Raw genomic sequence first — 12,480 nt, forward strand, 5'->3', positions numbered from 1 at the left:
AAGGGAACCAGCTTGGTGGGGCCTTCCTTGGCTCCGGCCAGCGGCTTCTCCAGGCCCCCGTCATAAAGCGTCTTCAGCACCGTGCGAGCCATCTCCTCATAGCGTGCGAAGGCCGCGCGGTCCTTGGCCAAGACCTCGCCTTGGCATCCAGCTCAACCCTCTTCTTCTTCAGCGCCTGCTCCAGCATCTTTGGCCGGTCGCGGTCGGCTGAGAGTTCGGCGTCGCGGTCCTTGATAGCAGCCTCCCGAGCCTTCATCTCCTCCTCCTTCACCTGGCGATCGCGAATCTCCCTGGCAAGCTCATCACGCAGCCCTTGCAACTCGCCATCCAGTGTCTTGCAGTGGCCCTTGACAGTTGAAGCGTCCCTCAATGTCGCGTCGCGAGCGGCTATGGCCTGGGAGGTGACTTTCTTCTCCCCCTCGGAAGCCGTCACAGCCTGGCTCAGCGCTGCTCGGACGGAGGCTTCAGAGCGAACCCAGCTGGAGACCAACTCCAGGCGCCCGGCCAGCAGGCGGGGGTCTGCGCTCCGGAGATCCTCCAATAGTCGGCTCAGCTCGTCGGCGGCTTGGTCTAAGGCGACGGAGGAGGCAGAGGAGACGGGAGCCGGTGGAGTAGGAGGAGAAGACGGCAGCGTGATCACAGCTTGGGAGGCAGGGACCTCCTGAGCCTTGGTAACTTCGGTGACCGCATCAAGCGTAGGTGCCTCCAGAGTCAGCGGGGTCACGGGGGCTGACTCCTCGCCGGAGCATCCCTGCTAGCCTAGCAATGATGATCGGGCAGGGGACGTGCGGGCCCTGCTGCCTCCCTTCCCCGTGAGTGAAGACGCGGCCATGGATGATGAGCCCGTTCCAGGTGGGGTCGTCGCGTCTCCCTTCAGCCTCTTCGCTGTAGGTAGCATCCTAACAATGAAAGATGTCAGGCCTCGACGACGAAAGACAGGAGCAAGGCGGAGTTTGAATACTTACTGGGTGACTGCCGCAGGATCCCACGGACTCCGGCCAAGCTTGAAGCCCAAAAGCCTCTTGCGGGGCTCTGCCTCAGGAGGCCCAGCCGCGGAAGAAGGCGCACCTGAAGGGCTAGATCTGACTTCGGCCAACGCGAGGGTTGGGGTAGACCCTCGGGAGATCAGACCAGACCTGTCCTTCTTTGGGACCAAGGGCGGGTCCTCCCCACCCCCCCCTCGCCTGGCACTGGCCTCGTCGTCATCAGGCATGGAGTGGAGGGCGCTAGAGCTGCGCCAAGGGGAAGTCTCCCCCGTCCCCTCGAAGGTCGCCTCTGAGTCACGCTCCTCATCCTCTTCGTCGTCTTCCTCCTCTCCCCCGTCGGAGCTGTAAGAGGACAAGTTCACCGTTGCCGTCGCCGACTGGCCCTCAGGGTCCTCCGTTGGCACCTGACCGACCCCGTCGAAGGTGGACATGGTGTCCACCACCCGTTCCCAGTCGTCACGAAGGAATTAGGGGACCGGAGCATCCACCGGGCCTGCCACGTCCTCTCCAACCAAGAAGCGGAGAGCTGCGGACAGATCCTCGTCATTCAGGGCATCCAAGCTCAGCCGGAGGATGACGTCCACATCCTCAAGCCTCCACAGCGGGCGCAAGTGCGCCTGAAGAGGGGCCACCCGCTGCAACAGGAACTCGCTCAGGAGCGAGGCCCTAGTCAGCTTCGCCGCCCTCAGATTGCTCGGCCTCAGGTCAGCGTTCATCTTCTCCAGCACCGGCTTCACCCGCCGGTCCTCAAGCTTCGCGCGGGACCACGCCTCAACAGCCTGAGGCTGCTCTGTGGGCAGCTCCAGCAGGCGGTTGTGGCACCTGGCGTCCATGATGACCCACTTGCTCCGGAATCCATCGGCCCTCTTCCCGGCCTTCAAGATGGCGTTGGACTTGGAGTACGCGACAAAGCTCGCGCACGCCGAGATATTGCCACTGGTGACCCGGAGGGAGAAGTGGCGCAGCAAGGCCACGGAGGGCATCACCCCGACGCGCGCCTCACAATACTAGGTGAAGATCGACAGGAGAAGAATGGGGTTGGGATGGATTTGCAAAGCGTGCAACTGATATTGGCGAAGGATGGCAAGGAAGAATTCAGAGAAGGGAGGAACCAGACCAGCGATAACGGCGCTCATAAAGAGGGGGTAGAAGGTGCTCCCCTTGTCCTCCAGCCGAGCGGAGCCAAGCCGGAGCGTAGTCTCCCCCATCTCGTTGCTCTGCGCCGCCGCCATCTGGCGCGTGAGGGCTAGATTCTTCTCCATCACGTTGGGGGAGACCAGAGCCCGCGAGTACCAGGCCGACGCATCCTAGGCCGCGGTCTTGCGGGGTGCCATTGCTCGCCGGAGGAGAAAAGCAGCGGCGAATCTGGAGATTTCGGAAGTAGGAGGATGAAGAGCAACAAAGGGGATCTGAAGAAAGGTGAGCGAGAGTAATGAAGGTAAGGCTAACCCCGGGCCAGCCTTTTGTCAGTCGAGCAGTTGCTGAGGTGCCCACATCCAATCAACCACCACACGACACCCAAGGCCGCAGGCTGATGGGGCCCGCGGCGCTCTGCACTTGCCCCTTCGCTTCTCCGCTAAGCCAAGTCCGAGCGCGCCTTCGGCCCGGGGGCTACTGTCGGTGTTCTGGGAACGGGGGTCCCCAGACTTTCCTACCTGCGGCCTGCGGCGTGGCTCGAGTGGTGGCCCAATTCGGCCCATCTTCATCAGCGCAAGACTCAAGACCCTCGCGAGGGGCCAAGCCTCGCGGGGCGGACGACACAAGGCTTCCTCAGGGGCAGCCTCGCCAGGCAGGCTCGCGAGGAGGCGGAGAGATCAAGGCAGGATACCTGCGAGGTGCTCGTGACGCAAGTCATGACGATCGAGACCAGGCGGGTGCCAGGCAGGTGCCGGCCCGCGCAGTGTCCTTGTTTCCTCTTTGGTGCAAAGGGGGCAAGTACAGGCATGGAGTACCGAGGCATCAGGCAAAGCTACTATTTCAGTGCAACGAGACCAAGACCAGTAGAGCGGCAGGATGGAGGTCACCTTTAGCCCAAGACGGCGTCATCGCCAGTGCCTTTGGCAGCCGAAGAACAACTTTACTCAGGATAACTTGTACTAGATGTTCCCCTTCGAAATGGCCGTTGTTGGTGCCCTTCCCGCTCAATATTTGGGAAGAGGGCCAGGGCCTCCCTATATATAGGGATAGCCACCATAGTAGAGGGCATCTCATCGAGCGCTCATTAGACCAATAGGCGATTGAACTCATCCAAGCAGTTCATCGCACTAGCTCAAGAACGTTGTAGGGTATTACACCACAACGCTGGCCCGAACCAGTATAAATCTTGTGTCCCTCGTGTTGTTCATCATTTAGCTTAGATTCTCCCGAGGCGATCGGACGGGGAGTGGTAGGGGGAAGATCTTCGCGCACACCCCTGAGGTGATCGAACCTTAAGGGTCTGCCGGAACCCAACATCCGACAAACAAGACTCCCGTTTCGACCGTAGCGCTCCAACACAAGTCTGTTTTGTCCGTTTTGCGGTACGCCACACCCCTCTTGATCAATAGGACCCCCGTTTCGACCGTAGCGTTCCAACACAACTCTATTTCGTCCGTTTTGCGGTACACCACACCCCTCTCGATCAACAGGACACTCATTTTGACCGTAGGAGGTCCATTTCCTCCATTTTGCGGTACGCCAGACCCCCCCCTCCCCCGATGAACAGGATCTCATTTCAAACGTGGCCGGTCGAACACAAGGTCGTTTCCTCCGTTCTGCGGTACGCCAGGCCTTGTTTCCATCGCCTGTTCCGTCCAAGCCCTCCCGATCGATGAACACGACGACGCATTCTGTTCCGACCCAGCCGGTTGGCTTCCACTCGTTCCGTTGCCTCCTGATGAACACGACACATTCCGTTGCCTCCCCGTAAACACGACGCCTTCCGTTGCCTCCCCATGAACACGACGACGACATTGTGTCTCCGTTCCGACCTAGCCATGTACACAAGCCCTGGCCGTACGTATGCGCGAGTAGGCATTCGAGACCCCGCCCGTATGTACACATACGTGGCCGTATTTTCTTTCTTGCACACTAGCTAATGTATGTACGTGCACATGCTACGTGCGCGCCTCTACTACGACACGTGCTCGCCTCTACATCGACCAGTATGTACGTACACGTTCGCAACCAGAATGACAATGCTACGTATGCTTCGACCAGGTGGGTCCCGACTGTCAGGCAAATCCTTGCGTGCGAAGATGTAGCTGGTGGGTCCCAGCAGTCAGGGGGTGAATCATTTTTTTTTGCCTGGACGCACTTCCTTTCGTGCAAAGATGTAGCTGGTGGGTCCCAGCTGTCAGCGGGAAACGTTTTGTTCACGAAATACGGTGGCCTGTCCGGTGGGTCCCCGCTGTCAGGTGGAGGAATAATTATTTTGTGCGTAATAAGGAGACACTTCCTTGCTGCGACCGTGGACCCAGCTGTCAGCCTCTCCATGTACAGTCCATGTCCGATGGAAGTCGTTCCTTGACCACGCCGCGCCGAGAGCACCAGGGCGGTGGACGACGGCGAGGCCTAGGAAGGGGACGACACGGAGCCGGGGTAGACGTGGCAGTGGATGCCCACGCATAGAGGAGTACGAGGGTTCGCTGGTTCGCTGCGGTGTGAGGCTGTCGTCGCTACAGAATAACAGGGGGTGTGGGTGAGTAGAGGGATGGCCTGGCCAGCGGTGGGAGTAGTAAGGGGTGGTGAGGCCTCCGCCGCATCGCAGCTGGCTATGGCAGGAAGGAGCACGAGGCACGACCGGCGCTGGTTTGGGCGGCTGGAGCAAGAAGACCAGAGGTTGAAGAAGCACTACGGCCGTTGGATGAACATCATACGGTAACATGAGCTAGAATCGTTCATATTGACTAAGTTGACAAAGCCCTCCGTCCCCGTCAACTTGGTAGGCCCACAAGTCAGCCTCCCACTATGCTGGGTTCCAGCTGGCAGCGGGGGTATTCATTTTTTTGTGCGTAATAAGGAGGCACTTCCTTGCGTGCGAAGATAGCTGGTGGGTCTGACCTGTCAGCGGGGGGCACGTTTTTTTCACGAAATACAGAGGCCCTTCCGGTGGGTCCCATATGTCAGCTGGAGGAATCATAATTTTGCGCGTAATAAGGAGGCATTTCCTTGTGTGCGGCCATGGAACCAGCTGTCAGCCTCTCCACGCACAGTCTACTTCCGATGGTGTCGTTCGTGGACCATGTTGACCATGCCGCGCCGAGCGCATCCAAGGTGGTGGATGACGGTGAGGCCGCGGACAACAACGAGCCGGAGATGGGAAGACACGGGAGTAGAGTCGCAGAGGGAGAGGTGTACGAGGGTTAACTGGTTCTAGTGCGGTGTGGTTCGACAGTCGGTGGAGAAGAACAGGAGGTGTGGAGGGGTGGAGGGATGGCCTAGCCAATGGTGGAGTAGCGCTTCATAGCGAAGCGTGCTAAGCAGAGCTGCTAGCAGCAGGAGGCGGAAGGTGGTCCCGATGGTGCTGGAGGAAGAAGACGAGAGATTGAAGCTGGATGTCGGTCGTTGGATGCAAATCCAACGGCTAACATGTCAGAATCATTTGTTGACTAAATTGACAACGACTTGCATTGGCTTCGACCTATTGGCCCACATTTCAGCCTCCAAAAATGTGGCACGTATTCGACCCATTTTTTCAGAATTTACAGTCTTTTTTTGCGCTGTAGAATTTACAGTCATTTTGATCTTTTTTTTTGAACTACAGCCATTAGCTCGGCTGGGTGAACAAATAATGTAGCGTCCATGCAACCCATTTATTTTATTTCCTAAAAATTTACAGGCCATTTGCACTTTCTAGAAATACACGATTTTGCTGGGCTGATTCTAATTATAATGTTGGGTTGGGCCAGCAATGTTATCGAAAAATAAAAACGGGCTAAGCATTTGTCACATCTCTAGTTCTGGTATGACCTAGACTAGCTAGTCATGTGTGCATCATGTTTAAATTTCATTTAAATTTGAATTGGGGATTTGTGAAACCCTCAGAATCATTTCTGGAAATGACCCAAATAAAAATTGCTCCAAAAGGGTCCAAGAAAATGCTCGTGTTGCTCTCTGAAAATATTGGACAGAGATAAAAATCAAACCAATATTTTTAGGAGATCATAAGTATTTATTTTGGGCATTTGGAATTAATGCATAATTATTTGCATTGGATATATATATGTTATATATGTATAATATATGTCCAAAAATTGTGCCATTTGTTGAGGAGCTCTGAAATAATACCACTAGTTCCTGCAAAAATTGGCATAAGAAAATAAAATGATTTAGTATTATTATTAAATCAAAACATATGTCAGAAAAATTGAAAAGAAACAAAATGGGAAAAAAACCTACCTGGCGCTTACCTCCCTGTGCAGCCCAGCAGCCAACAGGCCGGCCCAGCCCACCACCGCCGTCGTCCTCCTGGCGCCAGTTGGCCAGGCGTGTGGCCGACGCGCATGCACGGGCAGAGCGCCACGCCACCAGCTCGCCTGCCTGCCTCCCCTGCCAGCGCGACGCCGCGATGTCTCTCATCGGCACCGCCCCAACCTCCCTGGCCTATCCACTCCTCCACTCCTCTCGTCTGCTCTCTCCCTCACAGCCGCCCGAACGAGCCGGAGTGCGCCGACAAGCACCACCGTGGCCACCGTCCTCCCCTCGCCTCACCGACGTGTCTCCGAGCTCCGTCACGATGTCATCGTCCTCCCCACCAAGCCACGCGAGCGGAAGCGCCCTGCAGCGTCGTCCCCGACCCCTTCTTCCTCCTCGGGTCGCCGGAGATCCCCTTCGCCACTACGACCGCTCCGGTTCCTCCCCGACCTCGCCGACCCATTCGTCGTGACCGCTGTGAGCTACTGTCCGTTCTTCCCATCTCCGTTCTCCTCCTCGCACGCTGTAGCGACTGCACCTAGCTCGACCGCACAAGCTGCCGCCTGCGCTCGCCGCCGATGCGCCTTGGGCAACCATTTGTTCCACCGGCCGTGTCCATCGCCCTCACCGCATCATGCACGCACACACGAGCACTCCAACTCTCCCGCACGCGCACCACAGCGGCGCTCGCGCATCACCCGAGCTCCGGCCGCCGCGGCCGAGCTCCTCGCTGTCGCCTCCGGCCACCCCAGGCCCAGCTGGCACCACCGCATGACGCGCGCTGGTCTGGGCTCTCGAACGAGCCCAACCATGCTGCGAACGGGGCACTGTAGCCCGTTTCCACGGCGCTTCACCGTCTCGGGCCTTGCCGGCGGCTTAACGCCGGTGGGGTTGACCGCTTTGACCGCGCCGGCCTGTCAGGTGAGTCCGGCTCATCAGGTGATTAGCTTAAGCTAATCACCACCTAATCTAACCCCCGACGCTGACAGTGGGCCCCGGCGCCCTAATCTTTGAATTAGGCTTAAACTAACCCCTGTTTAACCCTGAGTCACTGACGTGTGGACCCCACACGTTAGATGTGACCTGGTCAGCACCGTTGAACTGCTGATGCAGGCATGACGTCATGCTGACGCAGTTATTTATTTTCTCGATTTAATTTAAATCAGAAAATTCCAGAAAATGTTATAAACTTCAAAAATCATAGAAATTCAACCGTAGCTCAGATTGAAATAATTTATATATGAAAAATTATCAGAAAAATTCAATCTTTCCATCTGTACTAGTTTCATGCATGACAAACCAACTTATACCTACTATATAAGTGAAAACGTGTAAATGGCATTTATAAAGAGTTAATTTGGAGTTGCATTTAAACTCTTGGTTCAAATGAACTTCAACCAAATGAATGCTAGTTGCATTAGCTAAACAGCATCACATCTACATGCCATGTTCATGCATCATATTGTTGCATATGCTTGTGTATTGATTACCGACACCGTTCCTTCTCGATAGGTCCTACTCCGGAGTCCGTTCCAGAGTACCTGTCTAAGGAGCAGTGGCCCCTCTATTGATCTACCAGGCAAGCAAACCCCCTTGTTCATTCCAATACAATCCTACTCTCTCACTCCTCGGAACCTAATGAATAAATACTTGAGTCGTAGAGTTATGTTGTGATGCCATGTTTTATTTACACATATCAAGCATATTGTGTGTATGATTGAAATGCTTGGTATGTGTGGGATCCGACAACCTAGTTTTTATCCTTGCTAGCCTGTCTTATGGGGAAATGTAGTCTTGTGCATCCATGAGCCATGTTGTCCGCTACATCCCGGTTCGCCGGAGCCCTGCTAGCCCAGCACTACTGCTCCAGAACACTTGACTGGCCGGCATGTGATTCACTTCGTTCCTGTGTCTGTCCCTTCGGGGAAATGCCGGAGTCCTGCCTAGGCTGCTACAGCCCAGGTTCCCGGAGTCCTGTTAGCCCAGTGCTACAGCCTGGATTCACACGCTGCTGACCGACATGCTCGATGTTGATTCATGTATGCCTGTCCCTGTAAGTTAGTGCCACTTTGGGTTCATGACTAGTCATGTCGGCCCGGGTTCTCTGTCATATGGATGCTAGCGACACTATCATAGACGTGAGCCTAAAGGCGCAAACGGTCCCGGGCCATGGTAAGGCGACACCCGTGGGAATACCGTGCGTGAGGCCGCAAAGTGATATGAGGTGTTACAGGCTAGATCGGTGTGACTTAGAATCGGGGTCCTGACAGCATTGGCTACACTCGCCGTGAGCCCCTGCTCCCAAACCCTCTCTCCCCTTTGTTGATTTCCTCCTCTAGCCCCATTGGCCACCCCGACCGAAGCTCGCCGTCGTTGCACTTCGTCGCCGCCGTGGGTAGAGCCCACCTCCGCCGCGCCTGAGAGCGTCACCGTGCTCAGCGAGTCCGTAGGACTCCGTATCAACCCGCAACTCGTCCTCCCGTGCACCAAAATGCCGTGTCCGAGCATGCCCGTCTCCCGCCGCCGCGGAAGTGCTCGCCGCCGTCAACCCCGGCCATCCCAGCTGCTTCCACTACCACCACTAGATGCGCGAGAACGCCAAGAAGCCGTAGGAGCAAACCCCGCCTCAAACCGTGGGCTGTAGCGAGATCCCGACGATCTCCGCTGTGCGAAATGGTCATCGCCGGCGAAACTTCGGCGACTGATGACATGGCTCATCATTAGCCACTAATGACCCAGCTAAACCACCTCTAGAGCCACTGCCATGTTGGCCCTAGTGCCTAAACTAATCAGTTTTATTTCTCTGTTAGATTAGCACTAACCACAATGGGCCTGCCTATTAGTTTGACCCTAACACGTCACCGTTGACCTGGACCCACTGGTCAGCCTTTGTTCCTGCCCTATTACACTAACATGTGGACCTCACATGTCGGGTTTGACCCGGGCCAGCCCCTGTTGACCTGCTGACGTCACCATGATGCAATGCTGACGTAGTAAAGCATTTTCTGGATTTAAGTTTATTCAAGAAATTCCAGAAAATAGCCAAAACTTCTAAAAATCATAGAAAATCAACCGTAGCTCAGAATGAAATAATTTATATATGAAAAAATATCAGAAAAATGCAACTATCCATATGTATCATTTTCATGCATGTTTGAGAAAGTTAACCTCACTGTTTAGGATGAAACATAATTAGGACAAATTTGATAATAGATTTGGAGTTGGAATTTGATCTAGTTTTGAATTCCACTTCAATCAAAATGACCTTTTGTTGCATTAGCTCAAATCACAGCATATTGCCATGTCATGATCAGGCATCATATTGTGCATTGCATTGATTGTGTTCTTTCTCTGTTGCCGGTATTTGTCCCCTCTCGATAGACGTGGTTCCGATGATGAGTACGATGACACCGATGAAGAACTATACTATCTTCAGAAGTGCCAGGAAAGCAAAACCCCCTTGTTCATTCCAATACAATCCCACTCTCTCGCTCCTGCTCTCTTTTACTGCATTAGGACAACAAGGATTCATCTGTTACTTGCTGCAGTAGCTGAACCCCTTTATCCTTTGCATGACCTGTCATTCCACAGTAAATAGATGAAACCCACTAGCATGAGTAGGAGTTGTTTGAGCCCTGTTGTGCCTACTCATCCATGCTTGTTTGTCATGCCTACTACTGCTTAGAGTTGAGTCAGGTCTGATTCATCGAGGATGAATCAGAGGTGTGTGAACATGTCCTACTATGTGTGAGCTAAGTGTGTGAACACGATTTGGTAAAGGTAGCGGTGAGAGGCCATGTAGGAGTACATGGTGGGTTGTCTCATTGAAGCCGTCCTCAGGAACTGAGTTCTGTGTTTGTGATCCATGAAACAGTTACTACCACGCATTGGGCCCGAAACCAATCACTAGTGCAGAACCGGGCAATAGCACCGGTTCGTAAGGCCCTTTAGTGCTGGTTCCATAACCGGCACTAAATTGTGGTCACTAAAGGCCCCCCCCTTTAGTACTGGTTCAGCACGAACCGGTGCTAAAGGGCAACCACGTGGCACGAGCCAGCTCTGGGGGCCTGGAGCCCTTTAGTACCGGTTGGTAAGACCAACCGATACTATAAGGTTTGGGGGTTTTTAGTTTTATGATTTCTTTTTCATTTAATTTTGTGTTTCCATTTTAATTCTTTTTCGTTTGCTGGTATTTTACGATACTACACATTGTAAACGTTATGCATATATATATATATATATATATATATATATATATATATATATATAAATAGAATTTCTAGTAGAACCAATCATCGAGTTGAACATGATTGTCATGATATTATAAGCGTTCATATATAACACCACAAAAGCAAATCACTTAAGTTCAGAACGAAGAACACGGACATGAAAGGACAAGTACTAATCAAGAGCAGCATGAAGAACTAGCTAAATCACTCCTGCTAGCTACTCTCTCTCTGGTAAAATAGCATCAAACATGTATATCTCTCCTGATTGATCATACTGGAGTATGCCGATGAACCTGTCTCCTAGTCGTGGGCTGCGCTTCTCATTGCTGCCCCCTAGTACTTCTCTGCGATCATTAACAATTTTCCTCCAATCTTTCACTATTAGGCATTCATCGCTTCTAGAAATCCTGAATGCATTCATGTGCAATGCAGGATATCTTGGCCGTAAGCTAACAATTGACATCTGACCTTTAGTCTCGATCCCCTGAGGCACAACTGTCATCGGGAGTCCCTGTTGAAGAACATCGTATAGTACTTAATTAATATACTTAGCAATGAAAGTTTAGCAAAAAAAATATGTATGCAAAATCTGCACTGAGGACGAATAGTAAATATCTTACCATCATTCCTAAATAGATGTGACCGTAGTTCAATACCATCACTATTGGTAGCACGTTTTGAGTACTAACATTTCTAAGTGCAGGAAAAAAAATTGTCTTGACAGTATGAAGATCCTCAAGCCATGAAACATAATGACTTATCTCCTCGCAGTTTAGTTCAGCTCCGGGACAGTAGAAGGTCCTGTCTACCAAGCGCCGGACATGTTTGGTTGAATGGAGATAAGCTGTCAATAGAAATTAGTTGTCAGTTATTTTTGAAATAAGCAATATCAAAGACAAAACTATATTTGAGAAGAACTCACACAATGGTAGAACTAGAGGCGTCTGCACATCGACCCATATGTCTCTATTACCTTCAATATCATCTTCCGGACGAATATCAAAGGTGATAACCATACCAGGCTCAAATGCATAAGCCTTGCATAGTGCTTGCCAAGTTTTGCATTCAAAATAGGTGTATGTGTGTGCATTGTATACTTTGACGTCGAAAGTATAACCATCATGCTCAGTTTTTAGGTAAGCTCTCTTTACCTCCATAGTTTCCATATCTTTGAAACCTATCTTATCCAAGACAAAAATTCTTGCATGGCATGGGATGCGCTAGTAGAATAGTGAAAATTAAAAATTATAAGTCAGGCAAATGAAGCATATATAAGTCATGCTTAATTACGAAAACAGATTTGTCGTTGTGACTTACTGTATCGAATTCGAAAGTCTCATCCAGCTTGATGCTGAATCGCCTAGCATTAACAAGGAAATTTCTGTCGCACTGGTCGCGCTGGTCTTCACAGTATTGGCACATACCAACTAGTTCTATATATTAATTCAACAAGTTCAACTAAGCATTTACTAAAAATAAACTAGTTCTATATATTAATTCAACTAGCTAGTTCAACTAAGCATTATATAAACTAGTTAATTATTATATTAATTCAACAAGTTCAACTAAGCATTTACTAAAAATAAACTAGTTCTATATATTAATTCAACTAGTTCAACTAAGCATTTACTAAAAATAAACTAGTTCTATATATTAATTCAACAAGTTCAACTAAGCATTTACTAAAAATAAACTAGTTCTATATATTAATTCAACTAGTTCAACTAAGCATTATATTTACTAAACATTAAACACTAATTATATACTAATAATAATAATGTAAATTATATACTAATTAAACATAAAAAATTCCATAGTAATTAAACACTAATTAAAGACTAATTTCCATATAAAATTTTTTGATAACTAAA

This window comes from Triticum dicoccoides, chromosome 5B (genome assembly GCF_002162155.2).
Source record: "Triticum dicoccoides isolate Atlit2015 ecotype Zavitan chromosome 5B, WEW_v2.0, whole genome shotgun sequence".
Classification (NCBI taxonomy): Eukaryota; Viridiplantae; Streptophyta; class Magnoliopsida; order Poales; family Poaceae; genus Triticum; species Triticum dicoccoides.